The following is a 24731-nucleotide window of genomic DNA, read 5'->3' as shown; positions in this document are numbered from 1 at the left end:
GGTTAAATATTCCTAGTTCTTTTAATCAGTCTTTATACCAGATAGTATCAAGGAACTTCACCATCCTAATCACTCTTTTCTGGATGCACTCCATTTGACCACTGATGCTTTCTGACTATGTGACCATAAGCAAATTACTTAACTTTGATTAACTCAGTTTTCTCATCTTTAAAATGTAGAATATCTACATCACAGAATTTTTTTTAAAGCCCAAAAAAGAGATAAAATATGCAAAGCTCTATAAATGTCAGTTTGTATTTCATAGTCTGCCTTGTCATATAGCTATTTCTATGAATTTTGTGTTTCATGTACTGAATAGTAAGCTCCTTGGGAATAACAGCTGTGTCATATTTCTGGGTAGCCTGCCACAATATACTACGTATGGTAGGCACTCAACTAAAATTGATCAAGAATGGGGATTGTTGCATTCCCTATATGTGTAGCCCTAGAATCTAGCATTCTTCCTATAGGCACTTGATCAGTTCATGTTGATTAGCTGTTGAATGAAATCAGTGACTTGTAGGAGTTTTAAATACTAAAGAAGACAACAGTTCAATACTATAAAAATAAGCTCACCATAGTAGCCATTCTATCTGCAATCTCATCACAGCACTGTAGTACTTTAGTATGTAGTCTAGGAGAGCTGTTATGACTGAAAAATGTACTACCTTGTGACCAACACACTTATTAGCCTTTCCCCTCCCCTAGGTTGGTTGTCATCTTGCAGATGTAGTTTGCCACTGGGTTTGTTTCATATGGACCCTCCAGAGCTTGTGCTTCATTGGTATGGCCACTGGAAACCACTAAGCACTGAGGTAAAAGTCAATAACTAAAATAAATTTTATTTTTTTATAAATAAATTCCTGCTTTGCCTAACTTACTCTAAGTATATGTCCTTAAGGTGACCTTTACCATGCCTGATTGTGTAGTACTCATGGTTTCTATGAGACAAAAGTGGCAAAATATGTATTTATGTTATCCTTTTCCAATGACTCATCATGACATGGAGAAGGCTTTGTTAGACCTTCAAACTCTGGCAACTCATAGCAGCCTGCCATCTAAAGTCCAGCCCATGTAATTTCAGAAAAGGTCATTCTAGAAGATGGGCCACAAGTAAATCAATCAATAAATACTGATTAATCACATACTATGTGCCAAGTACTATGTGTCAGACACTGTTGACTTAAAGACAAAAATGAATCAGTTACTGGAGCTTCAAAGAGTTTCTGTTCTATCAGGGGGAAAACATGTATACGTATCGGTAAATAGAAAATTCTATGAAGTAATTTTTGAAAAGTGATGACAGGCATTAGGAGATGAGAGAGGAGTCTCTAGGGGTGCCAGAAAAAACCATACATAGATGATAGTACTTGAGGTGAACATTGAAGGAAGTTAGAAATTCTAAATGGTAGGAAAGGTGAGTAAAGAATATCTACCAGATATGGGGGACATTTTTTGGAAGTCACAAAGATTGGAGATGAATTGTCTCATACAAGGAAAAGCAAGCAGGCCATTTTGGTCATAGCTGATTGTGTAGGGCTTCAGATTACAAACGGAAATGTTCATCATTGATCATGGATAGGGAAAAACTGAAAATTCTTAAGCAGAATGACATGGTCCAACCTATGCTTTACAAACATTGCTTTGATTCTGGAGAACAAATTGAAACTATGCCCAAAGGGCTATAAACTGTGCATACCCTTTGATCCATCAATACCACTACTAGGTCTGTATCCCAAAGAGATCATAAAAAATGGAAAAGGACCCACATGTATAAAAGTATTTATAGCAGCTCTTTTTATGGTGGCCAAGAATTGGAAATTGAGGAGATACCCATCAATTGGAGAATGGCTGAACAAGTTGTGGTATATGAACGTAATCGAATACTATTGTGCTATAAGAAATGATGAGCAGGTGGGCTTCAGGAAAACCTGGGAAGGCTTACATGAATCGATGCTCAGTGAAGTGAGCAGAACCAGAAGAACATTGTACACAGTAACAGCAACATTTTGCAATGACCAACTTTAATAGACAACTCTTCTCAGCAATACAAGGATTTAAAACAATTACAAAAGACTCATGATGGAAAATGCTATCCATATAGAGAGAAAGAACTATAGAGTCTGAATGCAGATCAAAGCATATCATTCTCTCTCTCTTTCTCTCTCCATTTTTCCTTTTGGTTCTAATTATCCCTTACAACATAACTAATATGGAAATATTTTTCACTGTGATTATACTGCATAACCCATATCAGATTGCGTGCCATCTTGGGGAGGGGGGAAGGAAGGGAGGGAAAAAAAATTCAAACTCAAAATCACATCAAAGTGAATGTTGAAAACTATCTTTGCATGTAATTGGAAAAAAAATAAGATATTATTAAGTGGAACAAAAATAAAAGGAGTTAAAATATTGCTTTGGATGTTAGATGGCAGATACACTGGGGAGGGGGCAGACAAAGCAAAAGGTATGGATGATCTGAACTAGTACGGTCATTGCAGAGAGAAAAGATAAGAAAGCCTACAATTTATGTAGTTAGGAGTGGGAAATGGATAATTCACCTAGCAAAGGAGACAAAGAAAGAGCAAACAAGTAGGAGTAGACCCAAAAGAGAAAATATTAGCTGTAACAACTCACAAAACCATTTCCTAAAATATAGAGGGGTTGTGATCTCCATTTTTCCAGAGAAATGGCCACCCTGATGAACTGCTATATCATTTAAAGTACTGAAATTTTGTAAAACAAAAATATGATAGGCTACAACACACTATATTTTTTGGCTTTCCCATAACCAACTGAAAATATGAATCTCAGATTATAAGATACTTTTGAAACTTAGCTGTCAGAAGAGCATGTTACAGGGGAAAAAATCATGGTTAGATGAAATTTAAAGCTTTTCATTTGCATATATAGGCATATACATATGTATACACATAAAGTTATATAAATGTTAGTGCAAATTTGTAAACTTTCAGACGAATAATAGAACTTCAGTGTAATAAATCCTACATCACCCCTTGTTTTTCCTCTACATGTTTTGGATTCTTTAGGTGCCAAAGAGAGATGGAAACTCAAAAGCTGTAATAGCGAAACTAGTGGTAGCTAGAATGGAAGTGTTGTCAGAAGTCTCACAAAAATTGTCTTTCTCTGGGAGAATGTTAAAAATGTCCAGGAAAGGTACTTTGAATAGCTTTTGGGATCTCATTCTTAGACTTTTGTTAGACATTTGCGTAACATCTGGAAGAGGCATGAAGAAGGAAACTGTGCTAGGTAGATATCTCAGGATTTCTCCAAAGCTAGTGGCCAGTACTAAACAATTAGATTTGCCTCCTAGGCTGCCAGGAATTGAGAAAGGCCCCACTATAGAAGCAATAGCATGATATATAGCCAATGATCACCACTTGCAGTAAAGAGAGAGTGAGAAGGGAGGAAGGTTATAGAAAGACAGGTGCATTAATTCAAGGTTATTAGAACTATGGATTTATCCAAACATTCTAAAGAGTAATTTGGAATTATGCAAAGAAAGTGGTTAAAGTTCCCATACCATTTGATGGAGAGATTTCAACACTAGGCATATACACTCAAAGAAATCAATAATAAAAATAAAATATATGCATACATGTATGTATATGTTTGTCATGTACTTTATTAATTATATACTATATAGAAGATTCTAGAGTGCTATTGTGCATATATATATATATAAACACACATATGTATACATGCATGTATTGTATATGTGGTGTGTATAATTAAATTGATGAGCATCTACATATCTTTGGGGAGATGCCTATCAATTGGGAAATATTGCAATTTGTGAATGTCATAAGATGTTGCTGTTCATTCTTTGTTTTCAAAAAGGACTGATGACATCAGAGGGAGATGTCTTGACTTGTGCATGAATTGGATCCAGTGAGGCAAAGTTGCAGAGTAATCAGTCTTATTTTTTCTTCCTGAGTCATCTAAGTCCACTGGCAAGAAAAAAGTCAGGATGGCTGGTAATGGCCCAAGATATAGTGGATGACTTTGGCATCTTCTATGTCTGACCAAGTTCTTTTATTTTTTTAAGTATTTGATTTTCCCCCAGTTACATGTAAACCAATTTCTAACATTTCTTTTTAAAACTTTGAATTCCAAATTCTTTCCCTTCCTCCCTCCCCACCCACAACTCCTCACTGAGAAAGCAAGCCACTCAACATAAGTTGTACATGTGTAGTCATGCAAAACACTTCCATAATAGTCATGTTGTGAAAGACTATTTCCCTCCATCCTATTCCCCCCATTTATTCTATTCTCTCTCCTTTTACCTTGTCCCTCCTCAAAAATGTTTTCCTTCTGACTACATGCTCCCCTAATCTGTCTTCCCTTTTATCACGTTCTCCTTCTTTTAAACACTTCCCCCCTGCTTTCCTGTACAATAAGAGAGATTTCCATACCCAAATTAGTGTATATATTATTCCCTCTTTGAGCCAGTTCTGATGAGAGTAAAATTCAATTTCTCCCCCTCACCTCTCCTTTCTTCCCCTCCACTATAAAATCTTTTTCTTGCCTCTTTTTACATGAGATAATTTCCTCCATTCTACCTCTCCCTTTCTCTTTCTCCTAATACATTCTTCTCTCAACCCTTCATTATATTTTGTAGATATCATCCCTTCATATTCAACTCACACCTCTGCCCTCTGTCTATTTACTCCTTCTAATTACCCTAACAATGACAAAGGTCTTATGAGTTACAAATAAGTTCTTTCCCATATAGGAATATAAATGGTTTAAATTTAATAAGTCCCTTATGATTTCTCTTTCCTTTACTTCTTCATGCATCTCTTGAATCTTGTATTTGAAAGTCTAATTTTCTATTCAGCTCTGGTCTTTTCAGCAAGAATGTTTGAAAGTCCTCTATTTCACTGAATGACCATTTTTTCCCCTGAAGGATTATACTCAGTTTTGCTGGGTAGGTGATTCTTGGCTGTAATCCTATCTCCTTTGACCTCTGGAATACTATATTCCAAGCCTTCCAGTTCCTTAATATAGAAGCTGCTAAATCTTGTGTTATCCTGACTGTGTTTCCACAATACTTGAATTGTTTCTTTCTGGCTGCCTGCAATATTTTCTCCTTGACCTGGGAACTTTGGAATTTGGCAATAAAACTAATGGCAGTTTTCTTTTTGGGATATCTTTTAGGAGGTGATTGGTGGATTCTTTCAATTTTTATATTATCCTCTGGTTCTAGAATATCAGGGCAGTTTTCCTTGATAATTTCTTGAAAGATGATATCTAGCCCCCCCCCTTTTCTTTTATCATGGCTTTCAGGTAGTCCAATAATTTTAAAATTATCTCTCCTGGGTCTATTTTCCAGGTCAGTTGTTTTTCCAATGAGATATTTCACATTGTCTTTTTTTTTCCATTCTTTTGGTATTGTTTTGTGGTTTCTTGACTTTTCATAAAGTCATTACCTCCTTTTCCATTTGATCAGTTCTGCTTTTTAAGGCATTCTCCTCATTGGCTTTTTGGACCTCTTTTACCATTTGGCCTAATCTGTTTTTTAAGGTGTTATTTTCTTCAATATTTTTTGTACCTCTTTTAGTAAGCTGCTGACTCATTTTTCATGATTTTCTTGAATCACTCTCATTTCTCTTCCCAATTTTTCCTCTCTTACTTGACTTTCAAAATCCTTTTTGAGCTCTTCCATGGCCTTAGGCCAATTCATATTTTTCTTGAAGGCTTTGGATGTAGTAGCTTTGACTTTGTTGTCTTCTTCTGAGTGTGTGTTTTGATTTTCCTTGTCACCATAGTAACTTTTTACAGTCAGAGGTTTGATTTTTTTTTCCCATTGCTTGCTCCTTTTCCCTGTCTATTACTTGACTTTTTAACTCTTTGTTAAGGTAGAGCTCTGCTTGCTGGGTAGAGGGGTTTTATGCAGCTATTTTCAGAGATACTTCTAGGGACCTGTAAGTTTTCAGTTTTTCCAAGGTGGTATGATCTAAGGAGAGATGTTTACTCTTTTCTGGTCCTATGCTGTGATCTGTGAACAACTGCAAGCACTCTTTTCTGCCCTAGAACTGTGAGGAGGTTCTTCCCCTCTACTACTATAGCAAGTTCTGCTATGCTAGTGTCCCTCCTTGCCCTGGGACTGCCACCCAAGACTGCAATCTAGATCCATGTATGGGCAAAGCAACATAGTCCTGTGTCAGTGCTAATACAAAGACCTCTGTAATCTCCTTCTGACCAGTTGTTCAACCCCCTTACTATCTCTGGGCTGAGAGCTCAGGAAGTAGTCACTGCTGCTGCTAATTCAGTCACTCCCAAGTCCTGTTCCTGGTTTTCTGGGGTCAGAGATGTGCTGGTGTGGCTTGCACTGGATTGCACTCCTCCCTTACCGAGGTCCAACAGACCTTCCAAGTTTCTTTGGAGTCTGTGGACTGGGAAGTCTGGAAACTGCCACTGCTGCCAGTGATTCAGTCACCCTGACGCCTGCTCCGAGTTTGCTGGGGCCTGGTCTGTGCTGGCACAGCTTGCATTGTCTGTGCTCCTCTCTCACTCTGATGCAACTGACCTTTCTTTCCAAACTTCCAGGTTGTCTTGGGCTGGAAATTTGTTTCACTCTGGGTTTTTGTGGGTTCTGCTGCTCTAGAATTCATCTAGAATAATTTTAATGGTATTTAGAGGTGTTTAGGGGAGAGCTCAGGTGACTCCCTGCCTTTATTCTGCCATCTTGGCTCCACATCCTGTCTGACCAAGTTCTAAGAGCTCCATAGCACCTGTTTCAGCTGTTGTAATGGCCATTGGAACAAATTATTTTCATCCACCTATTTCACTGGGGGAAAACTTCACATGCTTGGTGTATACATCCATGGGATGTTACTATGCTGTAAGAAAGGATAAATATGATGAATACAGAGAAGCATGGGAAGATATGAAATGATGTGAAGTAAGTAGAAAACAGGAAAACTACAACCAATGACAACAACAAAGTAAATGGAAATCAAACAATTGAAAATAAGTGATGATAAATTATCGTGATAAACCTCAGCCCAGAAGAGATTTAAGAAAGCACCTACCTCCTTTCTTTGCAGAGGTGAGGGACTGTGTATATGGAATACTACAATGCAAGACTTTTTTTATGTGTTGGTTAGTTTGCTTTTTTTTCACTCTTTATCATTAAGGGATGATTCTATAAGAGGTTTAGAGGGGATATTCAGGGATATGCTGGTAAATCTTTAACACTGATTGTGGGGAGAGTGGAAGCATGACACACTTCAATGTTTAATCTGCATTATTAACATTTTGTTAATAACGTTTAAGTCAAGCCCTGATTTATAGCATTTGCCTATTTATGAAGTGTAAATATTTACACTGAAATTTTAACAATTGGTTCTCAAGAATAGGTTCAAGCTGCCTCCAGCACACCCTTCCATATTCTGGTAAAGGTAGTTGATACAAAGACAAAAGACAGCAGTAATATTTTTTTGTATTTTAAAGATTGATGTGACCTGGTTTCAATGATTAAGATTCCCACCCTTCTCCTCTCCCATTTTACTTCTGGAATAAGAGTGCTCAGAAGCATTTATCTATAGAAAGACCTTTTGCTCTCATTGAAAGAGCAGTGAAGAGAATACAAAAGAGAAGGCTGGGCCTTAGAAAATCACATTCTAGCACCAGTGCTTATGGCTGAGTTTAATGCTCTTACTTTTTTGCTTTTAAGTTCTTTTAATTAAATCCTCATTTAGTCTAAATACTGATTAAGTTAATTCTTTAAGGATACACTGAGAAACAAGAGGAAGATCTAGGAACCTGAGTGAGAATGGAAACTAAAGCCACTTGATAAGATATTATTTTAGGCAATTAATCCATTCCCTTAGATTTAAAGTGATAAGAAATACTAGAGAGTAGATGTAAGGCTTTCCTGGGCACACTCAGTTTTCTGTGAGCTGGTATAACTCAAGCTACAAATGACACCTACTGGCATATATAGACATAGCAGCCTACAACATCTCCAAATCACAACACTCCCTACTGGAGAAACATACTTCCCTGTGTATGATGCATGGGTGTTGCATATGGCAAATACTAAAGAGATCTCTGAAGTTATTAGGGTAGGATGGTATAAAAAAAAGAGCTCTGACTCAGGAGTCAGAGGACTTGGGTTCAAACCCTGCCTCTGACATTTGCTGACTATATGACATTGGGCAAGTCATTGGTCCTCCCTGGACCTCAGTTTACTTATGTGCAAAATTAGAGGGTTGTACTAGATGGTTTATGAAGTTCCTTTCATAGAGATGACTCTACACATCCCTAAATCCATATTCATTACAATTAGGAAACCCCTATCCTGCATCACTCACAAAAGGTCATTCATCTACCTATTCAACGCTCAATATTCAGGCAAGGTTTACTTAAAGTGATACAGGCATACGACTGACTAATAGTCAATACTTCTCTGGATATAGTTAAGAATATCAAGACATTGTGTTGATGTTGGTGATCAAGTAGGTATGGTTATTGAGAATAGGCTAGAGTCTGATTCCATGTACTCATCAAGAATGTGAATAAAAAGCAAATAAATAGGATGGGTCCAGTGTTATTGCCTTCCCTTTGAGATTATCTTCCACTTAAAATCTATATATATCTTGTATGTGTGAGGGGAGAGTGGTACCTGCGCAGAATCCATCATGCATCAGTGTGCTTAGCTGATGTAATTTCCCCACCTGGAAGAGTCTAAAAGACTGCTTCTGGGAGAGTTGTGATGACACGTACTGAAAGTACCTAGAAGAAATATTGGAGCATGCATAAACACTGTGTAATTAGTTCTAGTCTGCTAGCCACATGATTAGAAGGAGCCTTTTTGATTGACTGTGTAGCCACAACTAGGGGCACCTTCAAAAGGCACTAGCAGCCAGAGACTCAGCTTTTTTCTTTTTCTCTTTCTTTGAATGATCCCTCTTGGTTTATCTCCTTTGCTTATGGCATCCTTACACTGCTATAAAACAAGAGGCCTTGGGTCTTCTCCCCTCTGAGATCATCATATAGTTCCATAAAAGTGGTCCTTTTGCAGTTTGCTCTGTTATGTTTTAGGTGAAAGAGATTAATCCGGAGTTCTGAGTTTCCAAGGTAAGGATAGCAATCCTCCAGAAGTCTGAATCCATGCTGGACTTTACCCCCAGCTAGGTATCAGCGCCCCAAGGAGCAAGGAGTAATCTTTGGGAAGTGACCTTCAAGACCCAGTCCAGCAGTACCTGAGCACAAAGACTCATCTAGTATTCATATTTTATCTGGACCTGAATTTGGTGACAAATGATGAAAACAAACTGCTAAGAGTAAGTCTACTCTGCCCAAAGATTGAGGTGTGATAAAAAGAGAAAAGAGAATACCACCAAGGTATTGGTGGAAATGCGGTTTGTTTGTTTTTTTTACTTTTGTTCTTGTTATATCTTCAAAATAAATATCCCCATCATAAAAGGTAATTGATGTGGTTAAATGGAATCTGGATGCTAATCAGTCACTGGTGGCTAACTGGAAATAAAGACAACTTGTAGAAACTTGAACCAATGTCATTAGAAATGATACTTCTCCTAAACCTTAAGGGGTGGATACAATAGGTCTTTAGGAGAGTGAGGCCAGAGAAAACTTGTTGATGTATATGTTTTTTGTGTACTGATTCTCCTATTAGAATGTGATTTCCTTGAGGATTGGAACAGTGTTTTTGCCTTTCTTTGTATCTTTAACACTGAGTATTCTATCTAGCATATACTTAGGGCTTAATGTTTATTAATTGGCTAACTAGTAAGTGTGAGGAAGAGTGGATTCAAGATAGAGTAAAATGGTGTTGAGAAGTATATGGTAGGGGCAGCTAGGTGGCACAGTAGATAGAACACTGGCCCTAGAGTCAGGAGGACCTGAGTTCAAATCCAGTGTCAGACACCTGACACTTACTAGTTGTGTGACCCTAGTCAAGTCACTTAACCCCAATTGCAAAGAGAGAGAGAGAGAGAGTAGAGAGAGAGAGAGAGAGAGAGAGAGAAGTATATGGTTCTGTATACAGTCAAATGAGAAAGAGGAATTATCTAAGAGTTTGGGGTCCCTTCATTTTTGAAAGCTCTATAGCTTAGAAGGGCAACTAGGTGGCAAAGTGGATAGAGTGCCAGGCCTGGAGTCAGGAAGATTCAAATTCCTGGCTTCAGACACTACTACTCACTAGCTATGTGACTCTGGGCAAGCCACTTAGCCCTGTTTGCCTTACTTCCTCATCTGTAAAATGAGCTTGAGAAGGAAATGGCAAACCACTCCAATATCTTTGCCGGGTATAGCCTAAATGGGGTCACAAGGAGTCAGACATGACTGAAACAACTGAACAGCAACAACAAAATAGCTTAGAGAGCATTAGAGAGGCACTAGGATATAATCCAGCCATTTTTTGTTCAAAGTTCTTCCTTAAGTCAAACAAAATCTACTTACATTCAATTCATTTATTTATGCCTAGTTCTACCCTTTGCGACCAAACAGAATAATTATAATCTATCTTCTATATAACAGACTTTCAGTTATGCCTGAATCTTTCCTTTTCCAATTTGAATTTCTTTATTCTTCTAAAAACTGGATGGTTAGAGCACTGTTTTCAGCTCCTGAAAACTTTCCTGATCCTGTGTACTGACATCATGGCAGAAGAATGTCTGACTAACCAGTGATAAACTTCCAAAACAAATTGGGCCATGTATTTCATTGAATCAAATGGAATAAATATTCTCCCATTGGATTTGTGTCTGTCAGTAAAGTTCAGTTTGTATTTCTTCTTCATGAATCCAGGAATCTTGTATCATTTTTCACAGAATCATAGAGTCTCAGAGATGAAAAGGACTTCAGAGGTCTTCTACTCCAAACCATAACTGAAGAAGAATCTCCTATTCCACGTCTTCCCAAAGTAGTCCGTCAAACGTTTGATCTGCTTCACTGATGGAGCAGTGAGGCAGGCAATCTCACCTTGGCATAGCACTAATTGTCAAGATATTTATCTACATCAAGTTGAAATCTGTCAGCTTCTTGGCAGCTTCTACCTACTACCCCTACCTCTGTTCTCTGGGGCCAAGTAGAACAAATTTAATCCTTCTTCCACATGACAGAGATTCCAAAGCCATATGTAGAAACTTTAGCACCTAGAGAAGTACCAAACAATGTGAGAGCAAGTAGGAAAACTGTCATTAGGTCCTGAGGATATCATGTTTGGGAGAGGCAGAAACCTTCACAATGACAAGCCACTACTGGAGTGTTGGAAACTAGATAAGAGCTTATCTGAGTTTCACTGCTGGGGAGAGAGAGAGAGGTAAAGAGAAGCTCAGTGTCTAGGCACTTCCTATTTTATCCAAATCACTCCACTTCTCACTGATTGGCCAACAATGGGTCCTAGCTCAAGCCTCCCTTGGTCACTGTTTGGATTCTGATGGCTCAGAGTGTGTGTAAATAGTAATTTTTTTTCTGCTTTGGCTAGAAACCCTGAGCATCTTCCTCTCCCAGATTGCTTTTCTATTTTTGACTTGGTAAAAGAGGCAATTCTTTGCCTCATTTTTATCTAGGCTTAATCACTGAATGGGCATTGCCTCAGTCAAACTGAGACCTGGGAAAGACGTAGTCAGGGATGGGGAACCTGTGTCCTAGAGGCCATATATGGCCCTCTAGGTCCTCAAGTGCAGCCTTTTGACTGAATCCAAAGGCCACAGCTTCCATACCCTGCCTTAGCTTAAAAAGGTCAAGGTCTCCCACTGCATCCGGGGCCATTTTCCATTATCCTGATCAATATCTTGCCACTGGATCCAGATGGCTCAAGAAGAGAGAGTGAGGCTGGTGACTTTGCACAACCCTCTCTCACTTGCATCCAATTTATTTGTGAGTCATGACATCTCCTTCCTTGTCAAGAATGAAGAACAAACAACAATTGTATCCAAATAACTTTGTTAGCTAGTAGCTAAACTCTATTTTTATGTGCTAAAAGCGCCTTCTAAATGTCAGCACCTTAGGACATAGCACCCATCACCCCACCCTACGTTTGATTTTGAATCCTTTAAAATACTTGAATATTGCTAAACCCTCCCCACCTCCTGTGCAATGTAACAGCCCCACTTAATCATACCATGCTTTCCAATCCTATTATATTCCAGCAGCCATTTCTGAGTGCTCTGGTCCTTGGAATCAGTTACTCAAATGAGTTTTCAAAAACCTAAATGCCTCTCAGTTTATTATGTTTAGTATTAATTATTCATCTTCATCATCATCATTACTGCTTTGATGTTCAGAGCATCTTGCTTCCAACAAGCTCAAAACAAATTTCCCAAATCTACCAAAAATATTCTTTGCAAAGTCTCCTTTGAGGAAGGCATGAGATTATATTTAATAAAACAAAACAAAAGGCACTCTTTCAGTCCTTTTCCAAGTCCCCTCCTTTCTTTCCTTTTCTCCCCCTCATATTTGTACTCTCCCATTCCCCACCCCATAAAAAAAAAGGATTAACATCCCTTCAGACAAACTTCTCTTGGACTCCACAGGAGTAAGGGCGCACTGTGATAAAATCAATATACTTGAAGGATTTGGTACAGAAAATAGAATTTTCTAATTCTCATTCCCCTGGTTCACATGAGGCTGACTCTATAAGGCTGTAGCTGGAATTTCAAAGAGCAGACAAATGCCCTCTGTTGAATTTCTCTCCCCATGATATCTTAAATGTAAGATCTCCTGGGGGTAGCAAACTCCCCAACTAATAAAGAGGTAGAAAACAGAGGGCAAACAACAGCACAGGAGTGAGTCAGCAACACACAAGCTATTTTCAAACAATACCAGAATGTCATTTTTCTTTCTTTCTTCTTTTCTTTCTAATCAAGCAAGGGCTTCTAAGACTTACAAGCAGGTGAGGTGGAAGAGATTGCTCCTGAACCCCTAAAGACCACTCAGAGTTTTAAAATTTACTGTGAAGTTCTTCAGCTCAATTCAGCAAGTATTTGTTGAGTACCAACCAGCCAGCTGATTCCTTGGAAAGAGGACAAGTGTTAGAGTCCAAAGACCTGAGTTCAAATTCAAAGACCTGAGTTCAAATTCTGATCATGCTATGAGGTAGTTTGGTGCAGGAAATAGAATGCTGGATTTGCAGTCAGGAAGACCTGAGTTCAAATCTTTCCTCAGACATGTTACTAACTGTGCGACCACACACAAATCACTTGCTTTTCTAAGCTTAAACTTCCTCACTAATAAAATGTGAATAACAACAGATTTTATTTCACAGGATTGTTGTGAGGATCAAATGAGATAATATATGTAAAGCACTTTGAAAACCTTAAAGCAAAAAAGGAATGTTAATTGTTCTTTCTGAGTGACATTAGACAAACCACTTTGTTCCCTGTCTCTTCAACTATGGGTGGGGGGGGATGGGGGTGAGGATAGCTTCAATCCAAATCCTATAATCCCCAGTATAATAACAACTAGCATTTATATAGTGCTTTAAGGCTTGCAAGATGCTTTACATGTGTTATCTCATTAACTATCTTTAAAATACATGCATGAGGTGAATACTTTTCTCATTCCATTTTATAGATGGAAAAACTGAGGCTGAGAGTGGTAAAATTACTTGCCCAGGGTCTCACAGCTAGTAACAATTTGAGATAGAATTTGAACTCAGGTCTTCCCCCCTCCAGGATCAGTGCTCTATCTACCATATTACCCAGCTCTTTCTAATATCATATTAGTGTTGCAAAAGTCAAACATTATCTTTCCTCAGAGAAAGAAGAGAAATTTTTCACATAAAATGATATACTAATTTCTCTGTAATTTCTACTAATTTATTTGGCTTTTTGGAGCCACAAAGGGTAAATTTATTCGATCTTTCATATGATAATTATTCATATTTTTGCAGACAGTGATCAGTCATGGATCCACAGAAACTTAAATGAAATAGACTTCAGGGGCCATCTCATTCAATACATGGACAAGTGAATGAATGAATGAATGAATGAATGAATGAGTGAGTGAGTGAATGAATGAATGAAAACACATTTATCACTTGATCAGAAATCCTGTCCTGCAAAATCTCCTACTTCCGTTTAAATCTCTCACTATTCTCTCTTGTGTAATTGAAGACCCAGTCAAACTAGACAATCCTCCCATCCCCAAACATGACATGCCCAGCAAGCCCTCCCCTGTTCTTTCTACCTACTACAATCCTTCAAGGCCTTGATCAAACGACACTTTCACTAAGGCCTTCAGTAAGCCCCAGGCTGACTGATGTCTCCTTCCTCAGAACTCTCCTAGTAGCATGTTCTTATATTACTTTTCTTATGCGCTTTTCACATGTTATTTGTATTATAGTTACTGGTGGATTTATCTTAATTCCTTTACTATACTAAGAGATCCTTAAAGGTAGAAGCTAGGCTTTATTTTATTAGAACTGGGACTACAGATTGTGGCACCTCAGAAAAGCAGAAAAAAATGTTCCCTCAAGTCAACTTTATTAATCATAACATGGAGACCCAGTGACTCACGTTTGCGCATGGTAATAGCTCAGAAAGGATGGGAAACTATCAAGAATGAAATTCCAAACGCAAAGGCAGATATAACTGCGAAAAAGAAAACAAGGAGGAGTTGCCTAAAGTAAAATAAATCCAAACAAAACAAAAGCTGATTTGTCTTCACAGGGAGTTCATATAACAACTTAGATTATTGAAAAAAAAATTATGAAATAGGAAAACAAGGGAAGGTTCATGGGTAACATGTTCTTTGACACAGTTCACAATCCTTTTGTACTTCAGTAGGTGATCTTTATAGGTTGTGAGGAAAGCACTTTATAAAGCTCGATTGGAAGTTAAATGGAAATCAGACTACAGCTGAAACCATGACTTCTGGATTTCATTTTGTTTGAGGCAACTTCTCCTTAACCTCTTTTACACAGTCATCCTTGCTTGTGTGTTTGGAATTTCATTCTTAATAGCTTTTCACACTTCTTGAGCTGTTACCATGTAAAAATTTGAATCACTGGTTCCCTATATGCCTTTCTCTGTTTTTTTTTAATTATTCAGCTAAAATCTTATATTTAATTTCAAATAACAACCATATTTCCTCTTTTTTCTCTATTAAGAATTTTAAGAAAGGATTGATTACTTGTCCTAAAAATTCCCATTATTCCTATTTAGGCATCAAGTTCCTCCTTATTCCTGAAAATCAGATACCAAACAACAGTTCCTTTTGTTACTTCCTCCAATTTTGAAGGATGAAAATTTCATTAAGGCACTGGTAAGCTTACAAGATGCTCTCTTTTGTGGCATAGAGCTCCAAAAAAATGTCCAGATAGTTGAAATATCCCATTACCAATGTAACCCCTGTCCTAAAGCCTATTAGCATGGGATTCTCTCCTTTTGAGTAGAGATAAATGCCCTGTCTTCTATGAGGGGTGGAGCAGAGTTGGGGAGAGACAGAGAGCTTTAGTTCTCAATAGTCCTTCTTTTGGGGACTCTTCAAACAGGAGTCTCCAAAGCTGGAAATCAACTTGACCCTCAAAGTAGATTCTCTATTGGAAAATCCCCAAAGGGGAACTCCTGGTTGAAGAGTTGCCTACGTGGGAACTGAGAATTGAAGCTATCTCCTGCCAAATCTACCCAGCCTCTCATGCAGAGCAGGGCATTCACCTCCACCAATGGGCTTTGTGACAGGGGTTGCACTAAAATATCTTGTCTCTGTACCACCTGTGTGTTGTGTTTCAGAAACAACTCATCAAACTCAAGTGGTCTAGAGTATACCACTCACCCCTACTCCCACATCAATAATATCATTTATTTCTCCCTTTATTAACCCTCATCTAAATGCTCTCACCTGTTTTCTTCCTCAGGTCTCTATATTTTCTCACATGATTTTTTTTAATGTAACACTTTTACAACTCCTTCATATCCTTTAAGAGGGATATTCCAGTCAAGAGAATACTCTACTTGTTCTCAGGGATTGATTATTGTCCTTATCTCTCCCTCCCTCTCTCTCTCTCTCTCTCTCTCTCTCTCTCTCTCTCTCTCTCTCTTTCTTTTTAGGCAATTGGGGTTAAGTGACTTGCCCAGGGTCACACAGCTAGTCAGTGTCAAGTGTTTGGTCTGAGACTGGATTTGAACTCAGGTCCTCCTGACTTCAGGGCCGGTATTCTATCCACTGCGCCACCCAGCTGCCCCTTATGGTTCTTATTTCTCGAAGAAGACCAAAATGACATCACCATGCTAGAGTCCAATAACAGTGTGTCCAACCATGGCTGATCAGACCAATATGAGCCTAGAATTTTCTACCACAGGTTGGGCACAAATAGCCCATGTGAACTATTTATATGTGATGTTGGTCTCAGGGATATACATGAGGTCAAATTTATCTCCCATTTTAAAAATTCCTAGTTCATTGTTTATAATCCACACATGCATCTATACATGGACATCTGAGGCCATGGTTTTTATTGATCACTCTTTTCTTAGATCTTGTCACAGACTGCTAAAAGAAAGAAAACACCCACACTTCCACCAATCTATTAAGATGTCAGGATTCCTGCAATCTTTTAGCCTTGGATTGAGTATGGCTTTAAACCTCACAGAGCACAGTTTTGCTCTAAAGACAGAATTATTTAATAAAATTCACTGGCATGTCCTCTAAAAGGATACTTAATTCATTAACAAACATCAATTCAAGATGATTTTTATGTGTTGAAAATAGACTTTCACAAGCTTCTAAAATATATATTCCTTTAGAAATGATTATAATTCAATACAATCAATACCTGTTCTAAGGCTAGCAAAGCCTGCCTAGAAGTAGGACTTGAACTTTTCAATTCCTAATAGCGAGAAAGATGAAGTATAAGGTAAAGATGAATATTAATACAAAGCCATAGGAAGCAGAGGAGGAAGACGAGATAGTTATGCAAAAAACATGGCTAATATAGAAATATGTTTTGCATAACCTCACGTATATAATAGGTATCATATTGCTTGGCTTCTCAATTGGTGGGGTAGAATCTAGAGGAGGGAAAAAATTTAGAGCTCAATTTTTAAAAATCAATGTTAAAAACAAATAAATGAGGAAAAAAGAGTTACCATTGTAATAAATGAAATGAACATGATATAATTAAAATGACCAATCATCTCTAGAGAAGAGATAAATAGAGATATGGATGTGGTAAATGATGTCAGATGGGTCTCTGTGTAGGTTTTCTCTGTTACAAGGGTAGGCTCACAAGGATAGGGCAAGGGATATATTCAGAAATGGCTGTACAATAAAAACAAAAGATACCACAAAACTTTTTTAAAAAATAAAAAGAAAGAAAATGATGCAAACCCTCTCAATCTAGCTAGCATAGTTCCAAGATGAAGTACACCCAGGACAGCATACAAGGCCAAAAGAGATAGATGCTCACAGGTCCTTCTGGACCATCAGAAAGGAAGGAAAGGCCTAAAGTACAACAAAAGTCTGCCAATCTTTCTTATGGCCTTAGGAGTGGCTTTTTCCATGTTCAACACTTTAGAAAGTGGCAGCTGTTTGTGCTATTTTAGAGAACTATGGAGCTGGGAACAGTAAGGTAACAGGCATTAATTATGATATTACGAAGTGTTACATAGGCATCCAAGCCCAATACTAGGACCCTGACTTTCCCATATGAGTAGAGTTGCCTGGACGGAAGAGCCTTAGAGAAAACTGGGTTTTTTTGTCCATTTGTTGGGGGGCAGGATGAGGATTGGGGAACAAAACAGTTTTCCTGTCTTGGACTGCTTTTTTTTTTCTTATACCCAATCACTCATTCATTCACCCTCAGGCTGATACAAAGGATGAAGAAAGCTAACAATAGATAAAGGACTTCCCATGGACTCTGCTACTCACTTATAAATCTAATTATATTGTCTTTCAATAAAAACCTTGAGTAAAGTTAATACATGGAAAAACCTTAAAGACACAGTAAAAGGAGAAACATAGCCAATAGGCTATAAGATATAAGCTGTACAATAAGATGAATCACGTTCTTAGATAATTAAGAATAGAGCCAAATGTCAGTAGTAGGCAGGTTGTTGGATTAGATGTTCATCCCTGTCTGTAGTCCTGACTGCCGGTAGAGGAACATACAGAGTTTCCACATACACCACATACATCCTTATTATATAAGGAAAGAGGTCCTGGGCACATCTCATAATACTATGCTTCCTGCTAATTTGCTGTCTTCCAATACTACACTATCTCATCAGCCTGAATGGAATGTGGTGAAAACCCCTCATAAAATTTAAACTCAAAATACAGGCCTTTTGCCCAACTGTGTGAACAAATGGTTGTATCGCGTCTGCAGGGGACCCTGGGTGGGGTGGGAACAGGAATTTTGCAGGGATTTGCAGAATTCGAACATTTCAAGATAACCACATCTATTTGTTTGTCACTATCTCCAGGAAGATTTACCTTCAAGGCTTGGGGGGTGGGGAGATGAACTGTTCGGGAGGGCCTTATAAAAACCTGCTGTATCTATGTTCAGTGCACCCTGACACTGAGAGGTTTTTCAGTGCGGGTCGCCCTTTCTCGTGAGATCGTAATAAAAATTCCTTTTTGCCTTCCATCTGGAGAAGCCTATGAATTTATTGGAAATAAGGATAGCTGTCCCACACAAGCCTATATCAACTAGATTGCAAAATTACTAATAGCAGCTCAGCAATCCTGTCTACCAATTTTTTTTTCAATACCTTGGGAAATAGTTCATGTGGACCTTATAACTTGAACTCATTGAAGGCAGCAAGGTACTCTTTTATAATGACTTTATCTTGATTTCCCAGTCTCTATCTACCATTTTATGCTGTCTTTTCCATTTCAAAAAAGCTGCCCACAAAAGGAATGAATTTCATGATCCTTTGCTATTTAACACCATGCTTCATCACAGTGGTCTTCACAGTGGGAGATGGACACCCCCAGAGGACCCTAAGGGTTGTATGATCAATTAGTTGGTGGATGGGATCACATCCCATTGTCACACACCCTTCTTCAAGTGATAGACAATGGGCTTGTCTCCAACACAATTATACCACCTTCTTCATGAATATTGCTCAATACTCCCCCATTCTACTTCCTTCCAACAGCTAGCCTTCTGTCACTGCGGGGCAGGAGAAGTTTGCTTTTCATAACAGTTATAATTTAATCACAAACCAGGCACTTGAAGCAGCAACACAGGCAAAATTTCTCCACTTCTTCCTCCACCACTACACCTTGCCTCCCAGACTGCTTCTCGACTTTGGCAGGCACCCCTCAGCAGGAGGACTCTGTGCCCTAGGGCAGAAGTCAGTGAATAAAATATCCACCTATTTTTGTTTTCAATAAGACACAGATTAGGCAGACATGGGTTGCAATCTGCTTTACAGATCTTCTTAAATTGTCTTTCCACTCAAACCCACCCATCTTTCAAATTTCCCCTATTTCCAGGGCACCACAATACTGCTAGTCTCCCAGCTTTACCCTCTCAATATCATCCTTGACTCTTCACTCTCCATTACCCCATGCATCTTATCAATCGTCAGATCATGTAGTTTCTACCTCCACAACATCTCTTGTATTTGCTTCCTACTTCACCCTCACATAACTATCAGATCCTCTGTCACCATTTGTCTGTGCTGCTACAATAATCTCCTGACTGGTCGCCCTGCCTCAAGGATCTCTGTTTCCAATCCATCCTACAGACAGCTACTAAACTGATGCTACTTAAGTACAGGGCTGACCAAGTCACTTCCTTACTCAATAAACTCCAGTGGCTTCCTAAAGACTCCAGAACCAAATGATATTGCATTTTATCTCTTTCTTTTTAATTTCTATTTTTGCATGTTAAAATGTACATAATTATTAATCCAGTAGTGCATATGTAGGAACAGGTAGGTGATGAAATGGATAGAATGTCAGGTCTAGAGTCAGGAAGACTCATCTTCCTAAGTTCAAAGCTGGCCTCAGACACTTACTACCTATGGGACCCTGGGCAAGTTACTTAACCCTGTTTGCCTCAGTTTCCTCATCTGTAAAATGAGCCAGAGAAGGAAATGGCAAACCACTCCAGTATCTTTGCCACAAAAAACCAAAAATGGGATCATAAAGAGTTGGACATGACTGAAAAATGACTAAACATAAGTACACATACACAATTTATATTCAGAGTAGTTATATAGTACTTTAAAGCTTGCTAAGCACATTACAAATATATTATTTTGTCTCCACAAAAACTCTCTGAGGTAGGTACTATAAACACATTTTATAGATGAGGAAACCGAAGCTGAGAGATTAAGTGATTTGCTCTCATCACACACCTAGTAAATGAGGCAAGATTTGAACTGAGGGTCTGTCCTAACTTTAAGCCTACCGCTCTATCTTTTAGGCCACCTAATTGCCACTAAACTATATACATTTATGTAGGGTCCCCATTTTTAAAAAAAAAATAAATGGAATACATGATCAGGAAGGTTTGGAAACTATTGTCATAACCAAGTGAGCTACAGATAGGACTCAAAACCAGATGCTCTGATTCCAAATCCAGCACTCTGTCCTCTACACCATGGCTTCAAGCATTGTCTTTTTGCTTAATCCAGTCAAATCCAGTTGAGAAGTGAATGATCTGCACAAGAGCAGTCAAGCACATTAATTAAGGCTTTCCCACAAACATAGGCTTTGCCAAGGAGCTTTTTTTTCCTTCTATTAAATAGCAATTACTCAAAGCCCTTCCCTTGGGCAGCCGATTTTGTGACCTTTTGAGTAGCAGGTTTGATCCAATTGGTGCTACCTGAGCTGTTTTTCAATACTCCCCAGTGGGAAGGAACATTTTCTCAGCATTTCTTTAATTGCATTTAGGAAAGAAGATGCCCCTTCATCCCCATTATAGACCAACTGGAACCATATGTCACAGCAAATCCCAGCAGTCTTTGCTCAGAATTTATTTACATATAGACCTGACCTAGGCCCAGTGAAATCTGAGAAATTTATGTAATTTTCCCTCTTCCTTCCTTTTCCTACTATCATGCTTTCACACTTCACACAGGCTTTTAGTTCCCAGATTCTGGCTTTGGCTCTTCAGAAACATAATGCCAGTTTTCCCACACTAATGTTGAACCCTTTATGCCTGTGTTCAAATTCTAAAACTGTCCCTCTGCCAAGCTTCCTCCTTATAATTCATTTTTGTCCCTTTATCCCATTTTCTGAGGAAATGCTCCCCCCAAAAAAGTGACAGCTACTTTTCTGATAAGCAGATCCATGTTCATGTGTTGAATTAATAGCATATTAAAGTAGAAAATGACATTAGGAATAATTTAACGTAACTCCTGAGAATCACACAAAAACCCTTCCCACTGGAAGGAACCTTAAAGGTTTATGAATTTATTCCACGTTTGAGTAGAAATTTCCCCTGTAGAAATTGATACAGCTAATAACTATTCATCGAGATCCTGTTCAAGGACTTCCAGCAATACAGAACTTCCTACCTTCTATTTCTTTTTTGGATCATTCTAATTGTGAAGCAGCATGGAGAGTCAGAAAGATCTGGATTCTATTCCTGTTTCAGATACATGCTAACTGTATGGAGTCTTAGAGGAAAATTGTCCTTTGTGTACTTGGTTTAAAAAAAATGGAACATAGTGATCTAATTACCATTTACCATCTGAACTTTAAGCCAAAATCATATGCACATACAAAGGATCAATTTTATTTGATAGCACTAGTTTTCAACTGTGAGTCATGAATTATTGTTTCATTCAACCATTTATAGAGCACCTCCTATACACAAAGTACTGCCTTCATGGATATTAGTAACTGATATTTATAAAATGTTTTATGTTTACAAAGTGCTTCAAATCCAGTAGCGTATTCGAAGCTCATAATAGGTCTATGAGATAGTTAGTCATATGTTATTATGTCTATTTTACAATTGAAAAGACCATGGCACAGAAAGGGTAATAATTTTCACCAGGCCACACAGTTCATAAAAGATAGAGCAGGTACTCAGTCTCAGGTGAGTGTTTCTTCTACTCCTCCATAGATTCTTCCTCCAATCAGTTCTTGTTGTGGAATGGTGAGACTGATGAGGGAAGATTAAATGTGAACTCCAGTCTATTAAACTTGTACCACAGGATGTATCAGCAAGAATAGATATAAAGTCAGTAAAGGCAACTGCTAGGAAAAGAAGAATCTGGAGAACCATAGGACTATACATTTAGGGTAGAAGAGGATATGATAATAATAGTAGTAAAAATAGCTAACATTTGTACGGTATTTATTATATGCCAGACATTATGCTAAGCACTTTACATTTATCCCTTCATTTGATCCTCACAGCAGTCCTAGAAAGAAGGGGCTATTATTATCCCCATTTTACAGATGAGGGTAACTCATTTTTTGTTTTGTTGTTCAACTCTTTGTGACCCCAATTGAGGTTTTATTGGCAGAGGTACTGAAGTTGTTTGCTATTTCCTTGTCCAGCTCAATTTACAGATGAGGGAACTAAGTCAAACAGGATTAAGTGACTTGCCCAGGGACACCTAGCTAGTAAATGTCTGAAGCTAAATTTAAACTCAGGTATTTCTAACTCTAAACCTATCTCTATATCCACTGCACCACTCAGTTATGAAGGTTTTTTTAGTCTTACTCTTCATCTGAAAGAAGAAGAAACTGAAGTCTAGAGAGGTTAAATGGTTTACCTAAAATCATATATAGTAAGATAATAAGAAGCATAATTAGGATTTGAACAAGAATCTCTGACTCAAAAATCAGCATTCTTTCCATTATAGCATTGTGTCTAAGATGGATACTATATGAGGGCCAAGAAAAAGAAATCAGAAATACTATTAAAATAAAACCATATAATTTTAGAGTTTGAAGGGCATTTAGAGATATGGATTAAAACCCTTCCCTTTCAGAGGTAGGGAAATTGTGACCCAGGAAATTGAAGCCATGTGCCCTAGGTCACACTGCTACTTAAGGGTAGAACTAGGACTCTGTTCTACTGAATCCCAGTTAAGCTATGCAAGCAAAGTAAATGACCACTTGTAGGCAATATTTCACATTGCAAATGATTCCTTTCTTCCTCTATATCCTCAGATGGGGCCTGTTCATCTTGGAACATGCTGCTGCCAAATTGTTCCCCTTTTCTCCAATTGGTTTCTAAAGCCTCCTTTTGTAGGAGGCCCAAGCTGCCCTGCCTTCATTCTCCTCCCAGCCCTACTTCTGTCTTTCTGGACTTCAGAACCATGTTCCAGGGTACTTTTCCCCTCTCCTTCTCTGACCACCCTCTTTTCAGTTCTGTTTTGTATGCTGTCTTTCCCATGTGTCAGTAGAGTGAGAAAGTGTACCTACGTGTGTAGAGAGGCTTCATGTGAGGTAAGGACTTGGCCTTGTATTTAGCTCAAAGACAGGCAAAATAGACATCTCTAGACTTTCTTCCCCCACCCTTCTCCAAGGGAGATTTTTATTACTGCTAGGAGGGGAAGCAGAAGGTTGAGGGCAGATGCCACTATGCTCTCCTCAAAAAGAGAGGTGTACCAGACAAATGTATAGCTATCTGTTTGCTTAAATATTGTTATCTAGGGTATATGATCGAGTGTCATCTAATTTTTAATTGCTTTGTCATTTTGAGAAGGAAAGAGATCCTAAGCTCTATATGCAAGGCTTAACCCTTCCCTACCTAATACCAATTCCATAATGAATGCACATAGTAATAGCAAAGAAGCCCATTTATCCAAATTGTAGCAAAACAGAAATCAGAGAATGTATATATAGGAAAATATATAGCAGACAATACAGAATGAAGGAGCTCTCCTAATTGAGAGAGAGAGATAGCTCAGTTCAACCGAGAGACAAGGTCCTAGATCTCACCCAAGGAGAAACTCCCCAAAGTCTGTAAAGTAGCAAGTTGAGAATAGGGACAGGCTAAAGATTGCCATCTCCTCTCACATCTTCCCAGAGTCTTTTCCTCCAACAACCTGAAGTGCAGTTGACCTCTTTCATCGTCTCTCTTGAAGTTGGATAGGCAGAATGATGAGCCCCTAAAGAGGACTGCTAAGAACCAACGCTCTCCCCATCTCCACCCAGTCCCTCCACATAGGGCAGTGTATTCAGCTACACCAAAAATAGAGAAAGCCTCCTACCAATGGGTTTTGGGACAGGGGTTCCAATCCCATTGGAATATAAACTCCTTAGAAACAAGGACTGTCTGTCTCTTTTCTTGCATTTGCATCCCAAGCTCATAAGCCTGTGTCAGACACTTAGGTTAGTACTCAATTAGTATTTGTTCACTTCCTGCCAGACCTGATAAAAATCACCAAACTATCACTCTCAGTGCCTTATCCCCTTTGATTTATAACTCGGATCTCTTAAAATGAAAACGCTCCTAATGGCCACACCCCAGTCATAGGAAAATGCACAACCTGAAGGCTGCTTTTGATAAGAGGACGAAGGAATGAAGACTCAGGCTCTTTATGGAAATTTTTTTAAAAAGTTGTGTCAAAAAGGCGAGAAAAGGCATAAAACTGGAAGGTTAGGGACATCTAAAACAAAGTTTACTGGCTTTTAATTTCACCAAAAGTACTCAAATATGTACAGAGCCTTTTAAGGTTTGAAAAATGCTTTACACATCTTGGTTCATTACAGCCTCATAGCAACCCTGTGAAGTAGATAAAACATAAATTAATAGCTCCATTGCTAAAATGAGAAATTTAAGACTCAGGAATGTGAAATTACTTGTCCGTGTT

The sequence above is a fragment of the Phascolarctos cinereus genome, unplaced genomic scaffold, assembly GCF_003287225.1.
Source record: "Phascolarctos cinereus isolate Bilbo 61053 unplaced genomic scaffold, phaCin_HiC Scaffold_4;HRSCAF=312, whole genome shotgun sequence".
Classification (NCBI taxonomy): domain Eukaryota; kingdom Metazoa; phylum Chordata; class Mammalia; order Diprotodontia; family Phascolarctidae; genus Phascolarctos; species Phascolarctos cinereus.
The sequence above is the reverse complement of the archived record's forward strand: the minus strand, read 5'-3'. Positions refer to the sequence as shown.